General features: G+C 24.5%; 2 long non-coding RNA genes across 10 annotated transcripts in view; one reads left to right on the top strand and one right to left on the bottom strand.

The window, feature by feature from the left end:
• LOC136091296 (uncharacterized) overlaps window positions 1–6051 on the bottom strand; it is a 55528-nt gene extending 49477 nt beyond the window's left edge. For 2 of the 9 annotated variants that reach the window (XR_010643877.1, XR_010643882.1), the window contains exon 1: window positions 1999–2206. This is a non-coding gene — a long non-coding RNA (uncharacterized LOC136091296). Of the gene's footprint in view, window positions 1–1998; window positions 2214–2896; window positions 2969–5690 lie in introns of those variants that run through there. The other 7 variants (XR_010643884.1, XR_010643879.1, XR_010643878.1 and 4 more) reach the window with 7 other exon arrangements.
• Window positions 1–15750, top strand: part of LOC136091297 (uncharacterized) — a 42919-nt gene that overhangs the window by 18975 nt on the left and 8194 nt on the right. The gene's annotated exons all lie outside the window — the stretch shown is intronic.

The following is a 15750-nucleotide window of genomic DNA, read 5'->3' as shown; positions in this document are numbered from 1 at the left end:
TAATATTGTAAAAAGATGAAATTTATTTAAGCAAAAAATCCAGCAACAAAATTTAACAACAAAATACGAGCAAATCAAAAAATATAAAATAATAAGAAAAACAAGTAGACATAAAACTATTGACGAGAAAACATAAAAGAAAGTATTTATTAACTTAAACCATTTCATTTGAAACAGAATATACACTAATAAACTTTTTATATTAGATAGAATAATCATATGATTAGTTTTAAGCTCCACGTGTTATTTGATTATCTTTATTTGATAGTATTTATTTTGATTTGTTTTGAATAACGGGAAAAAAATGCTTTTATTAATGCTAAACTTTAGTAATCTGGTAAATTACGTATTTCGAAAACTTAATATAAATACAATTTTATTCAGTTTTACAAAGATTTTGAAAATAAGTTATTTAAAAAAAAATTAGTTTAAACGTAAATAAGTTAACTAAGTATTTATACGTATTAAATATTTATAGGTATATAAATATTATACGTATTGAGATTTGTACTATTAATTAGTACAAATTTCAATACGTATAATATTTATATACCTATAAATATTTAATAACTATACATACATAAATATTATACGTATTGAGATAAGTAAATTTTTGAAACTTGTCAAAAAAACTATCCCTTTTTTACCAGAGTTATAAGGATTTTTAAAGTTCTAGTAAAAAATGTTTAATGAAATTTTGCCAAAACGACTTAATGTAGCTGAATTGCATTCATTATTGAAAAAAAGAGAAACTTCTAAAAAACAAGTTATTGATTATTTTTTTATTTTTTTCTGAAATTATTTTGAAATTGAATTTTTTACTATAGTATATAATTACTTTCTGTAAATAAAAGTTTAAAAACCAGTCAATACTAATTTAAAAAGATAACTCTACTAAGAACCTAATGCCTTATCTGACAAGAAATATTGCGGATTTGTTTGAAAAACTCTAATTCACTTTTGAAATTTGTATATTTATTCAAAAATAATCCATCCAAAGATCATCAAAAGTCTTTGATGCTATAGATTTTAAAACTCGTTTATAAACAAAATCTAGAGCACAATAGAAACAATAACTTTCCTAACGTTACAATAAAATTATTTTAGGAGTTAAAGCAGCTTATCAATCTTTCCTCGTTTAAAAGTCTATTAGATGTAGTTTGTCAAGTTTATCCGAAATCTAAACTAAAAGTTCTTGTTTTTCATTTTCCAATCATTTTTGAAATTCTTTGCAAAAATACTTCAAAAAAATTAAATATTTAAACGTAGCAAAACTTTGTTAAAGAACATGGACAATTAAATATAATTATATATTGATTTATGCTATTACATATATTATTTATACTATTATACTATACTGCTAGTTATGTAAACATTATTTAGATAGTGCAAAGTTAAGCTAGAAGTATTCTAGAGTAGTGTTAAAGTAAGTTAGAATTTCTCTTGTAGCAAAAAAAGCAACTTGCATGTCTCGTTAGTTTTCGGATAGATACACTCATGTTCATTTTTTCTTAATTGAAATAAACGTTTTTAAATAGTACTTACTATATGTTTTGAATGTTTTTTTTTTAAATTTTTTCAAACATTTTACTTCACTTTGATTAAGAATTAAAAACAAAAAAAATCCAACTTAAAAATTATCAACTTTATTCAACATTCCTGTTTTCAAACAAATTTTGACAGATAAAATAACATTGGTTTATCCCAAAGTTGAAATTACCAACTTTTGCAAGATAACATACTCATTTTCTGTAGCCTATTTTTATTACTTTTATGTTTATTCTATCTCTTTCTATTTCTTTCTCTCTCTTTTTTTTTCTTTTTGTCTCTCACTTTATATATATATATATATATATATATATATATATATATATATATATATATATATATATATATATATATATATATATATATATATATATATATATATATATATATATATATATATATATATATATCATGAATAATGATAATCCGCAATCGGAAATATTTACCAACCTTTTTTGAATTGTTCCTTACTTCCACTAATCAATGCAAACACGTAACAATTCAATAAAAAAAGTTGACTTTTTTATTGTGAAATTCGGTTAGCTTGAACAAAATCAATGGGAGATAAAGTTTCTTTGTCTAAAATTGATTTTAAGATAATCTAGCGGGGCGACACATATTTTGCTCATATCGAAACCTTGAATTATATTAAGTTTAGAAAATGGACTTTGAACAATGTTAAAAATATGGCTGATTATTAAGCAAGGAAAATGATATTAGTTTTTTCTTAGAAAAAAGTAATAGCTGTATTTAAGTAAAGCCATATTATTTAAAAAGAAAATCACTCTAAACAACCAATAAACGCAATTTCGTTGGCCAAAGACTATTTGAAAGCAGTGAAAATATAAATAAAAACAGCGCGACTAAAAATTCCAAAATAAACAATGCAAAAATTGCCTTATTGTTATTTTATTATTTTCAAATTTCCCTAATAAAATAGCAAACATCAAAAAAATACGAGTTGATAACAAAAAAGCTTTTCCAATCTGGCTGCTACATGAAAAAAAAAAAAATTTGAAAAATTTGAAAATTTATGTTTTAGTAAAAAAGCATTTAAAATGCTTTGATTATTTTCAAGAGCATACGTCACAAATCAAAATGATTTAACGGAAAAAGCTGTTTTTTTTTTTAAAAATACATTTACTTTTCTAAAATTAAATACAATAAAAATCAGTCGTTTTTCAGTATAGAACTAAATAAAAAATCAAGTAAAAGTAGATACATTGACACAAAACAACAACTATGCAAAAAAACACTATTCAGTAACACAACACAAAGTTGCGGTGAATATTTATAATAATATTGATGAAGTAGAACAAACAATATTTTTTTTAAAAAAAAGGAATACTTGACATTATTGAGCTTGACAGTAAATTTGATCAAGAGATTGGACTGATGATCTTGATAATCATTATAATTTCATGATCATTATGATAATAATGGTAAAGAATTTTTTGAGATATGTAAGCGATTAAGATTTAAAAAAAAATAAACATATGTAATAATACATACTTAATATAATAAGATTAATTTATATATATACATATATACATATATATATATATATATATATATATATATATATATATATATATATATATATATATATATATATATATATATATATATATATATATATATATGTTCAGCCAAAAAAAGTTTTAAAAAATATGAGTAAGTGTTCTAGGTAACAAAAGAAAAACTATTTAAACTAAGATGAGTAAAATATAATTATTATTTAAATTTTGACAAAAATTTAAAATTTTTTTCTCTAACACAGAAGGCCTTTCATATAAAATCTTCGGCTGTGTATGAGATTTACAAAACTATAAAAAACTCTTTATATTGAACTTCCTATAAAAAGTTTAAAAAGGAAGTAATTAAGGTTTATATAAAAAACTATAATTAACAAAAATATAGCATAACTTGATACTTGTTGGTAAGTAAAACTTTAAAAGTAATGTGAAAATAGTTACTTCATGTTTATATGTTCATTGTATCTTGTCCCTGTTTATGTATGTGAGCTTCATAAACAAATAAATTCTCATTTGAGAGTTTTAACATTGGAAATAATTTTAAAAAAAAGTTTATTTTTAATGGGTATTGAAAACATACTGATCAAATTTATCTGAACCAGTACCTGTTCTGCATGTGTAGATGTGTAGATTAGTTCTTAACCTTAGGTTATTAGTTTTTACCAATCTATGTTGTTTTTCCATCACATCGATTAGATGATAGAAAAAAAAATTTTTTTGAATTACATGATATTGAAGTTTTAATGTACCATACTTTACCAGATGATGTGGTAAAATGGTTAATAAACTAAAGATGCATTGTACATAACTTACAACGTTTTGATAAGCATTTTAAAACTTTGCATTCACCGTTAATAAAAACTGGTTTCTTATTAAAACTAATGTGTCTTAAAATATTTTTTGTTTTGGGTTGTGATAGTATAATAAAAGTGTTTTCAAAAACTGATTTTAATTTATTGTCTAAAACAGATAGTTTTAAAATATCATGTAGAGTAGTTAACAAATTTTCAAAATTAATATTTGCAAAAATTTATTTATAGTTGTTACCGCAAAATTTTTGAGTACAGGTTTTTGGTAGGTAATTTGTGTTTTTAGTTAACTAAAGTAAATTTTCCTACCTTTCTTATATTTGTTATGGAGATCATGGTTAAAATAATTTTAAAAGTTGAAGTTTTTTATTCAGATTATTGATATTTATGCTTTCTTTAGTAGTTTAACTTTTCCTTTAACTACACTAATGTCCTAAGGAAATAGACTTTTGTTTAAATTGTTATGGTGGGGCACAGTTAATCGGGGTACAGTGAATCAGTTGATTCACTATGACCGATTAATGATCTTAAAATTAAATTGATGCATTTTTAACAAACAAGCTACATGAACATGAATTTATTATTTTCAAGTTATAAATAATAATATTTAAACAGGTTTTTAATTTTTTATTATTTTTATAAGTTTGTTACCAATAAAATTCTTTTTTTCTTTTCTCAATTTTTAAAATGTTTTTTCTTGATTTTATACTAATCTAATTAATAAAAGTATGGCAAAATTGTATTGTAAAGTGTCTTTACTCCCTCAGCCTCAAAATTATTTGGGTATGCCCCTATTCAATATCATTAACTCAGAGCTGTGTTCATTGACTCACTGTGCCCCAGTACTGGGACACGTACTGGGGCACAGTGAATCAAACCATTCTGTGAACCATTATATAATAAATATTTGTGGTTAAGTGCCTTTTACAAAAATATATTGTTAAGAGACAAAGTTGGCATAACGATTACTGATTAATATAAACGTCTTGTATAAATAGACGAGTCACTTTTTGTGCTACAATATGGTTATCGAAAAAGAATCTGGAAAGAAAAAAGTTAAACATAATTTTAAGTATAGTTGTGCCAAAATAAAACATTACTTGAGTTTAAAAACTTGAATCAAGTTGTAAGGTTTCTTTTAAATCAAGTATAGCAAATCGATTTACAGGTTTATGATTTTTTTTTCCAACAAGACAATGACGCAAAGCATGGCTAGCAATGGTAATGATAAAAAATGCCAAAATTTTAACATGCCTTTGAGTGAAAACACAATTATTTGATCCAGTTAAAACCCAATGTTTTTATTAGATACTAAGCGTATTCTTTCAATTTACTTGATCACAATGACTTGAATTACTTAATCGATTCACTACCGCTGATCCTTTTTGAAATTTTGAAATGTTTGTATTAAACAATACGCTCATAAAATGATTAAATTTCTATTTAGTTGATATGAATGAAATACAATAGTATTACGTATTTAGTATTAAATAACAAAAATGCATTAACTTGGAAGCCATATTTTTCGTATATAAGTCGTATGCACATAGTTTTTTTTAGACCTACGCTTTTAGTTTTCTTCTAAGTCCTACAGATTTAGTGTTTTTAATCTTTGTTAAAATAAAGTTATTATTACTATTTGTAAAATAAATATAAAAAACAATTGATACAAAATTGATTTTTTGTTTTTTAAAAAACTATTACAGTAGACAATTACAAGTCTAAACAGTAGGTGTTCACAATTTTAAAAAAATGTCGTTATTTTATCGAAAACAGAGAGTATTTCTCCAGTACTTACAAAACGCTGTTCTGCTGCGGCTGTTGGATCGTCAGGATCAAAAGCTTTAAAATCTAAAGCTGCAATATTACTTGCTATTTTTCCAATAGATTACTTAATTATAAACCAACTGAAACTACCATATTACTTGCTGTTTTTCCAATAGGTTACTTAATTATAAATAAACTGTGTAGTTACTTAGACAACGATTAACAATATTTATTTTGTAAATAATTATTCCTGCTTTTATTACCATTAATAACAACAAATGCACCGAAATTTTCTTTAAACAAAGGTTATTTTAAATTTTGTTCCTTTACTACATTTCATATATAAATGTCCAGTCATGTAATAACGACTACACACAAATTCAAAGTTAAATGTTTTTAATTTCTAAATTAGTGTAATAGGTAAAAACGCATAACAAAAAAAAAGGTTTCTTAATAATAAAATCTAGTGTAAATTTTAACTTATCGCAGCAAGAAATAAGTTTTTTTAACGTTCTAAATATGTACAGCAAATTCAATTGAATGACGTTTTTTAGTTTGAAAGACTTTTCTAAAAAAAACATGTTAGAAAGACGCCATTAATATTTATTGAAGTAATGCTTTTCAAGACTTGTAAAAAAAAGTTTTTTAAATGTATTTTATTATACATACATACATACATACAAAAATAAATACATGCATACATACATTACATACATACAATGAGTTGTTGTTAGTATTTGGTTTTAGGTGTTACGTTTACTGAATGTAATGTTACGGTAGGCGCACAAGTTGCTGTTCATTGGGATAAACTTGGCGCCGTGGTATTTTCCTTTATTGGCGTCGCATTGAGACCCTGTAGGTCTACTTTTGTATTTCAAGTTTTTGAACTAACAAAAAAAAGCTCAAACTTGTCATTAATACCAACAAAATGTCAATAAAATAATTATTTTCCGCAATCTCTTGCTTTACTATTCATCTGTTATATAGCTAGTTGACATATATCGAGTTCGCAGTAAACAGGTTCACGCGTCATAGCTTGCAACATTGAACCAAAAGATTTTTTTGATAAAATAATATATAAAAGATGAAAGATTTTTATAAATAATAAGATTAACTAGTGTAATTTTAAAATTAAATAAACTCTATTACGTTTTCAGATCTGTATACTAAACAGTGCTACAAGGTTATAATTAATGTAACTTTACTAACAATACGCTTGCCACTTATATTCAAATGCACTACCAACTGATTAGATCAAATTTCTATACCGATTTTATATTTTATATCAAATTACTTTAATGTATATATATATATATATATATATATATATATATATATATATATATATATATATATATATATATATATATATATATATATATATATATATATATATATATATATATATATATATATATATATATGAGTATATGTATATATATATATACATATGTTTGTATGTATGTATGTATGTATGTATGTATGTTTATATGTATATATACATATATACACATAAACATCTTTTAAAGGGCTTAACTAAAAAGGTGTGCTTTGAGTTAAAACCACTTTTGATATGTATTGTTTATTTTCAAATGAAAATCTGTTTCTTTAATATAAGTTAAAACTTACTTAAAGTGTTTTTTCATTCTATGAGATATATATGCAAAGCAAACTTAATTTATGCTTATCTCAAAACTATGATTTTGTAGTTATATAATAACGAAGTAATTAGTAATAGCTATATCGATAGTAAACAGTAATAGCTATCATAAAAAGATAAAAAGTAAAGAAAGAAATACTTGATGCTTTACTTTAAATTTTTTTTCCTATTTAATCTTTTTGATTTAAATATTTAGGCAAATACTTTTTCGACATTTGCCTGTTTTACCATTCAGTTACCAATTTTCGCCAGTTTAGTAAACTAGCAAATAAAGTAAAAATCTCTAAGTATTTAACCTCGCCTTAACTTTAAGAGACACCATAATTTGATATGAACGCATAAGTTGCATAATATGCCAAAAACTAACTATAAATTATCATATAATGGAAGTGAAAGCGCACAGTTGTTACTCAATTGGTTTACGCTTAAGTTAGGTATTTTCTGTATGTAATACTAAACGTATTTACTGTATTACGTATTTACAGAAAGTTTCATAAACATTTATTATAAAAGATTGAATTTTCCGTTTTAAATTGTGTTTTCTACATTTTAAACTAACATTTTTTGTATTCTGTTTTTTAAAATAAGCCATTTAGCTGACTGTATACAGTCTGCTGAACGGCCGATGTCACTTTTTTAAACTTAGAATTTAATATGTCCTGATTTAATCTGTCGGTCATCGGAATAAATCAATTAAAATAGTTTCCTTTTTTATTAAAGGCACTTTGTACTTTGGATTTTAACACAAAGTAAGTTTATTAAACGCATTATTTTCATTTTCATTTCATTTACTTTTTCATAAACACACATAATATTAATAAGGAAGGAGGGGGAGGGGGTTCAAAATATACTTAATTTGGATTTTGTCCAGTTTAACCATTTAACTTAATTAATATTTTATGCTGATTTTGAAATACTAAATACTTTTATTTCATTATAAATATTTAGCTTTCTACTTCAATTTCAATATAAGTGATTATTTTGACAAATCAATCAATTATTAAATTAAATGAAATCATTATTATTATCAAAGTAGAATCCGCGGTGAATATTTTTCTTTTCATTTTATTAAAAAATACGTATTCGTTATGTGCAGTTATAAATACAACAAAAATTTAGACATTATATATGAAATTAGTCCATATAAGGAACAATTTGTAAAAAATGTGAAATAACTTCAAAGCAGTGTGTTGCAGTGATTGGAGTTCTTTCACAGAATCAAGAGGTGCGAGGTTCCATGCCGACTATGACTAGATGAGCCACATTGGTAAGGAAAAAGGTGTGAACTTCCTATTTAAATTGATCTTCCACGGTACTTTGTAATAAGACCTTTAGTTCTTCTTTTTTTTTTTTTTTTTTATAATTTATTTCGTCATTTTTATAATAAGTTATTTACAAAATATTTTGAGTTAAGATATGACCGGAGCAGGCAGAAGACAAAAGTCTTATCATCTTTTTTTTTTTTTGTTTTTTTTGTTTTTTTTATTACATTATAAATAAACATTTCGTTACAATATTTAAAATACAAATATTTAATAATAAAAACATATATATATAATAATCGTTACTAAATAATAAAAGAACGCGGAAACTCGTAGAAGACCATACGGTCTTGTCGTCGAGTACCGCTAAGAAATGATCGTGTTAAAATTTATAAAATATTTACAAGATAAGAAATAAGTTAACGAAGTAAGAAACTTAAAATATTCCGTTACAAATACAAGATACATTATTATATATTACAATTGTTAATGAAGCATATATAATTTTTTTAAATCAATAGTTAAATAAGGGTAAAAAGGAAGATCACTAAAAAAAAAAAAAAAAAAAAGATGTCAAAAGTATATTGTTACATCTTCAATTGTAAAAATGAGTTCTTTAAGCTTTCGTTTAAAAGAAAAGTAGTTACTTAGATGAATAAAATCCTAAGTAAAATTTTTTAAAACTATTTTATTCCATAAGAATGGTCCGCGATAATCAATACAAAATTTAAAAAGATTTGTTTGAAAATAAAATTATCATTCCGCAAAATATATTTATTTTTATCTTTCGATGAATACAAATTATGGAAAGAAATAGGGGATGAATTGGTTTTACATTTAAACATAAAACAAAGAATAATAAAAATGTTAAGCTCATATATATTAAAAACTTTCATTTCAAATAATAGAGGCTTGGCATGAGTATAACGGTCTTTAAAATATATGAGACGTGCTACATGCTTCTGCTGACAATAAAGAGTTTTAAGTTTAATTTTCTTTGCACTACCCCAAGCAATGTTTGCATAGTTTATGTGACAATGAATAAATGAGTGATATAATTGTACTAAAGTACGTTTATTTAAAACATTTCTTGCTCTGTACAATTTTCCTATACTTTTTGAAATTTTACTTGATAAGTTTTTAATGTGACTTTTCCATGTAAGATTTTCATCTATACAAACACCTAGAAAGTTGGTTACTGTTACTTGTTTAATTTGTATATTGTCAATAACAAGATGAGGCATGTTAATTGGCAGTTTATGTTTTTTGATAAGAGGATGGAAAAGAACCCATTTAGTTTTATCAATATTAAGAGATAGTTTGTTAGTTTTAAACCAGTAAGATATTTTGATTAACTCGATGTTCAAGCAACTAAATAAAGTAGGAATGTTTTTGTGTGACATGAATAAATTGGTGTCATCAGCAAACATAATTGTTATTAAATCCGATGCTTTGTATAAATCATTAATATAAATAAGGAAAAGAAGAGGTCCTAATATGGATCATCTAGCCCTGTTGTATCGCTTACATTATCATAAATCTATCATAAAATTTTACAATATCAATAAAATAATATAAATGCTTTTAAATAAACATTTTACATTTTTTATACATAAAAAAAAATATTTTTACATATATAAAAATATATATGTATAAAAATATATATATATATATAAAAAAAAAAAAATTCAAATTTAGATAAATAAGCAAAAAAATATGTTTTGCTTTTAAACAAACGAAAGAAAAGTTAAGAATTAAAAAAGAAGATATTAAAAATAAAATAGAATTTGAGATATGTCATAATCTAGTAACTATTTTTTTAAAATTACTTTGAAAGTTTGAAGTGAAATTAAAGTTTTACTTTCAATTGGAAGGAATGAGTTCCACAAATGTGGCCCTCGGTATGTTATTGAGAAATTAGGCTGTTTTAATAAGGTTTTTGGTACCTGATAGTAATGCAATAAATGCTTTGTTTGATATTTATGATTTATAATAAAAAAAAGGTCGTCAAAAATATTTGGCAGCATACGATATTTAAATCTAAACATGAACAAAAGAATACTGTAAATATTTCATTGATAAACATTAAGCACTCCTAGCTTTCTAAGCAGTGGATTGACACTGGTGTATTTATTAGCATTTAATATAAGGCGGCTTGCATGTTTTTGTTTATTTAAGATACGCTTTAATTTTAATGGATAAGTGCTGGCCCACGCAATATTACAATAACTGATATAGCTATGGATAAATGAAAAGTAGATAAGTTTTAAGCAGTTGTTGTTTAACATATGTCTTGTCTTGTACATAATTCCAATACTCTTTGAAATGTTATTTTCTATTAAATTAATGTGGTCTTTCCAACTTATTTGTTTGTCAAATAAAACGTCTAAAAATTTAATGCAGAATATCCGTTGTAAACTAGTTTTTTCTATTGAAATATTTGGGAGTTTTAGGGGCAAAGTTTCAGATTTGGAGGATTAAAAAATAATAATTTATTTGCTTTTAGCTTTATTTAGAGATAGTTTGATGACTTTCAACCATTCATTGAGGTTGTCAAGCTCACGATTCATAGTGATAAAGATTGACTCATATCACTATGAATCATATGTTTGAGTGGGTATAAAAAAGCTGAGTGTCTTCAGCAAAAAGATTGAAATTTAATACACTAGAAAATAAGTAAATATCGTTTATATAGATAATAAATAATAAAGGCCCTAAAATAGATCCCTGTGAAACTCCGCAAGAAATGTTTTCTAGTTTAGTTCTAGTTTTGTCATAAGATACACATTGTTTGCAAAGGCCTTTTAGAGGTCAATAAAAACCCCAAGAGTATATTAGTTGTTTTCGAATCCGTTTAAAATTTCTTTAACTAATTTAGTTACTGTATGTTCTGTCGAGTGCCCTTTTCTAAATCCGTACTGATTATTATTAAGCAATTTATGTTTTATAAAATAATTGTATAGCCTATTATGCAGTATTCTCTCCAGAATTTTAGAAAAAAGTATTGAGATAGGTCTATAATTAGATAATTTAGAAATATCACTGTCTTTAAAAATTGGAACTACTCTTGCTAGTTTTAAAAGGTCAGGAAAAGTTCCATTATTAAATAAAAGATTAAAAATAATTAGTAAGGGGTTTTCAATAATATCAAAAACTTCTTTAACAACCCTAGGGCTTATGTCATCAAGACATTTTAACATATTAAAAGCAAACCGAAGTTCATCAGGAGATACTTCAAGCTCATCCATCACACAGTCCTCTTCTTTAATACATGATTTAAAATTTTTATTTCCGGGAGTTATTTTATTTGCTAGGTTTTGACCGACGTTTATAAAACAAATTATTAAAACTCTCTGCAATAACTTTTTGCTCAATAATTTCTGTTCTTTCATCTTCAGTGTATACATATTTTGGTAAAGTATTACCATGATCTTGTTTATTTTTTCCTATCACTTTCTTTATTATATCCCAAGTTTTTTTGTTATTACCGATATTATTTTGTAGTGATTTTGAGAAATAATTTTTTTAGCTTTTCTTTTCAGGTTTTCAAACAGGTTTTTGTAAATTTTATTTATCTTTTCGTTTTGATAAGTTTTATTTTTTAAGAATTTTTCATATAGTCTTTGTTTTTTCTTTGAAGATTTAATAAGCTCTTTTGTAATCCAAAGACTTTGCAGGCTCTTAAGCTTAATTTTTATTTCCTTCATCGGAAACACTTTATTGTAAGCCTTAATGAACTTATTGTAAAAAAAATCATATGCTATATTAGCATCTTTGCAATTATTGAGTTGTTTGAGTTGTATTGAGTATCCAATTGTAAGTATCCAAATCCAATGAGTAGGCAATTATTGAGTTGTATTGAGTTGTAATGAGTATCCAATTTACTTTGAGTAAACAATTTCTAAATGCCTCAATATTTATTTCATTAATCTGCCTTTTTACTTCCCTTTGTACCATGCTTTTTTTTCCTTTTTAAAAAAAATCCGAAATGAAAAAGATTGGAAAGTGGTCGCTTATATCGCTTTTTATGATTCCGCTTTGAATGTTGCATGTTTTAAAGATGTTAGTAAAAATATTTTCAATGAGAGATTCGGATTTAAGAGTTACGAGAGTAGGTTTGTTAATTAAGGAAATAATGTTGTACTGAAAAAGAGTGTTTGAGAAACGTTTTACTTCGCTATCAGTTTTAACATTAAGAAGATTTAGGTTATAGTCTCCCGTGATGTAAATTTGTTTGTTTGTTGTTTTTTTTTAAGTAGCATTTTAAATGTTTTAAAAAGATTCCTTATTTCCGCATGGCGGTCTATACAAAGCAGTTATTTAAATGTTTTTATTATTATTGTTGTTTAATAATTCGATGGTTAGAAATTCACAGTCCGCGTTTTGAGTACTTATAATTTCTATTTTCTGAATATGGATTGATTGAGTCATGAACAAAAATGCATACACCACCACCTTGAGTTTGGTAGATTGCCTTATAACCTGGAATTTGAAAATTATTTTTTTCATTTCTGCACCATGTTTCTATTAAACATATTACCGTAAACTCAGAGTTTGTATTTTTGAGAATTGATCTAAAACTTTCAAAGTTTTTGTTCATACTACGAATGTTAAAAGTTAAAAAATAATTAAGTGGGTTTATATACACATATTCAGTTACATCAATGCATAAAAAATAAAAAAGTAAATTATTTAATGTTTAAAAACACAAAAATATATCATAAAAATAACATTTGTGACGCATTCATGAGGTTAGATACTTCCTTAATATCAAAATAGTTAGAGCTGATTATGACGTCCTCTACGTCATAATCAACTCTAACTATTTTGATACTACGAATGTTAAAAGTTAAAAAAAATTTAAGTGGGTTCATATTAGGGTTGTTCGCCGTAAACAAAAACTTACGAAAATTTCGCATTTTTATCTTCCGTATTTCAAGTTGTTATTGCGGAAGTTGTTCTTTCGCAAATTCACCTTCCGTAATGCGTTATACGAAAAAAATAAATAATAATTATTTCGTAATAGCTCTTTACGAAAAGAAACTTGCGAAACAAATCATTTCGAAAGAATATTTGCGAAACAGTTCCTCACGGAAGGAGCGTTTCGGAATGTGCGCTTACGGAATAAACTCGAAAGTATTCATTAAAATGTCATACAAAAAAATATTATTATTTATTATTTAAATAAAATAATGTTGTTAAATGATTCTTCAATAGTTTTTACATATATATCTATATATCTATATATCTATATATATATATATATATATATATATATATATATATATATATATATATATATATATATATATATATATATATATATATATATATATATATATATATATATATCATTATTTGTCATACAATTTTCTAACTTAAAGGTATAATTTTCTACCTTATAAGGTAAAAAATTATACCTTACTAAGGGTATATCTCATATCCTACCTTAACTAAAAATTTTTATCTTTATTTTTTAGTGTGTGTGTATATATATATATATATATATATATATATATATATATATATATATATATATATATATATATATATATATATATATATATATATATATATATACATACAGTGATCTTGAAAGATTAAGAAAGTTAGGACGAAGGTAAGGGGGGGGGGAGGGGGAAGATGTTGCTGAAACAGAATTTAAGGGGGGCCTAACGCAACTCCAATCTAAATAAAAAAAACTGAAATTTGAGTTAGTTTGACGGAAAGGACAATATATATATATATATATATATATATATATATATATATATATATATATATATATATATACTATATATATATATATATATATATATATATATATATATATATATATATATATATATATATATATATATATATATATATATATATATATACTTGTATATATATATACTTGTATATATATATACTTGTATATATATATACTTGTATATATATATATATATATATATATATATATATATATATATATATATATATATATATATATATATATATATATATATATATACAGTGACCTAGAAAGGTTAAGAAAGTTACGCAGCTAAAATTTAAATAGAAAAAACTGAAACTTTAAGTTACTTTTGAGGGAAAGGACAACGCTTCCTCCGCAACATGTCTTTATACCAGTGTTTACATGCATTAATATTTATCAAGTAACGACTTTGGTTCACTTCCGACATTCGGTTGTTTATTGTCTTTGGCTTTTCAGAAATAGAGGTTTACTATTTATATTCTTATACATAAAAACTTAGTAAAATATTTGGTTCCATTACATTTTATGTCAATTTATCACTAATTTTTAGACTATCTACAGCTCTAAAACTTTCAGCGCTTGTATAATCCTGGTGAGCTTCTATGTTTAAATTTTTTCCCGGGGCAAAGACTCGGGAAAGGGTTGTATTTTACGTACCCGCTTTTTTGCTGCAAAATCTTGCAACTAAATTTTTACTGCTCTCCAAAATAGCCAGAGCTTTATAACTTTCAGCGGTTGTATAGTTCCAATAACGTTGGGATGTTAAAAATTGAGGGGGAGGAGAGGATCAAATTTAAAGCGTACGTACTTTATGGAGTAGTTAACGACAAGTTTACATAAAAAATTAGTTCGATAACGACCCTTTTTTTTTAACCGATTTACTTTTTGAGGCAAATCTACATGATCCCAAACAAATGACTTACATGCTCTAAATTTTCTTTTTTTCCTCAAAATGGGAAAGTTTATGTTGTTCAAGTTATGTTCACTATTTAACTCTTGTTCATTGAAAAACATTTTTAGTATATCTTAAGTCTAGGTTTATTTATAAAAATTTACTAACTGAAACATATCAATAATTATAATAATAATTAGTATTTTAGTTACCTAGCTAATCATACGTATTTGATTCATAAAACGTATTTAAATATTTTTAATATGCCGCGTTTCGTAAGTGTTTTTCCGTAATGAAGTTGTTTCGCAAGTTTCAGTGCGAAAGAGTTTCGTTTCGAAAGAAATTTGGTTTTTTATCATTATTTCAAAAAATAAAACCTTAAAATGTTCATATGTTGCAATACTGAAAATAAAATTTTATTATAAACATTTTGGTATATAAAAAATTTAATTTTTACAATTATATCAGTTTGGCCAACAAAATTTTTTTATAGACTCCGAAACGTCGTTTAGCGAA

Source organism: Hydra vulgaris, chromosome 15 (assembly GCF_038396675.1).
Source record: "Hydra vulgaris chromosome 15, alternate assembly HydraT2T_AEP".
NCBI classification, from domain to species: Eukaryota; Metazoa; Cnidaria; class Hydrozoa; order Anthoathecata; family Hydridae; genus Hydra; species Hydra vulgaris.
Note: the sequence above shows the minus strand (reverse complement) of the source record. Positions and strands in the feature narration are given on the sequence as shown.